Below are 1297 nucleotides of genomic sequence, written 5' to 3'. Positions count from 1 at the left end.
TCAGAATCTCCATAATTTAGACAGGACAGATATGATATTCTTATGTCTTATGCTATAGATGATTGGATTGAACAGGGGTGGAAGCAAACAATATAGGGCAATTAATGTGAAATCTAAGTACATTGGGGTGTTAGAGGGAGGTCTCAGGTTGGCCAAGCATACTGTTACAAAAAACATTGAAAATACAATAAGGTGGGGAAAACAAGTAGAAAAAGTCTTCTGCCTTCCTTTCACAGAAGGGATTCTGAAAACTGCCTTGAAGATCATAGTGTAGAGACAATGATAAAAATAAAGCAACCTAATCCTGCAGTGATACTGGCCACAAGAAATGCAACTTCAACTAGATTGAATCCAGAGCATGATAACTTTAGCAATAGCGGAATTTCACAGAAAAACTGGTTGATAACATTGCAACAGAAAGGGATGGAAAAGGTAGCAGTGGTATGGAATATTCCATACATAAGACTTGCGACCCACACCAGAATCATTATTTTGGTGCAGGCTTTCCAATTCAACACCATCTCATAGTGCAGTGGATTGCAAATGGCAACATACCGATCATAGGCCATGACAGTCAGGAGGGAGAAATCAGAAGCTTCAAAGCAGGCAAAGAGAAAACCTGAGCAACACAACCAAAGTAAGAGATGTGTCTGGTGTCCATGAGAGAATTAATCATGGAGTTGGGAACAATGACTTAAACAATGCCCAGGTCCTGCACCGCCAAATTCATTAGAAAGACGTACAGGGGGCTGTGTGGGTGATGGTGAAAAGCTACTGCAGTAATGATGATAAGATTTGCTGTTACAGTTGCCAGGTATAATATGAAGAATAAGAAGAAATGGAGAAGCTGCAGGTGCCGATCTTTTGAGAATCCCAGGAGCAGAAAGTAAGGCACTGTGGTTTCATTATTCATGTTTAAGTTATGACCAAAATGAACGCCTCGCCTGCAAGGAATCTGAAGTGAGAAATACATTAGAGAAAACAGTGAAGCTACGACTTGATACATACTTAGAGCAGAAAGGAAAAAAATAGGAAAAAGTGTTACTGCAATTAAACGAGGACTACACATTTGAAGGAATGGCTGTATCCAAGGCCCAGAGTGTATTGTTCCCAAATAGCCTTAGTTTCTTCTAAAGCCAAATAGTGTTGCTCCACCTTATTATGAAGTCTCTTCTCCTTTAATTATAATCTTTTGTTCTCTCTGGTTCCCTCTAGTCAGCCTTCAAGTTTCCTCTTATCATCTGTTTATTTTCCAGCCAGCAAAACTTTCTCATAGGGGGATTTCTTCCAATTAATT

At 39.6% G+C, this 1297-nt stretch overlaps 1 pseudogene; it reads right to left on the bottom strand.

Moving 5' to 3' along the window:
* Positions 1-569, bottom strand: LOC134496654 (olfactory receptor 14A2-like; annotated as a pseudogene).
* Positions 570-1297: the final 728 nt, after the last annotated feature.

Source organism: Candoia aspera, chromosome 4 (assembly GCF_035149785.1).
Source record: "Candoia aspera isolate rCanAsp1 chromosome 4, rCanAsp1.hap2, whole genome shotgun sequence".
NCBI classification, from domain to species: domain Eukaryota; kingdom Metazoa; phylum Chordata; class Lepidosauria; order Squamata; family Boidae; genus Candoia; species Candoia aspera.
Note: the sequence above shows the minus strand (reverse complement) of the source record. Positions and strands in the feature narration are given on the sequence as shown.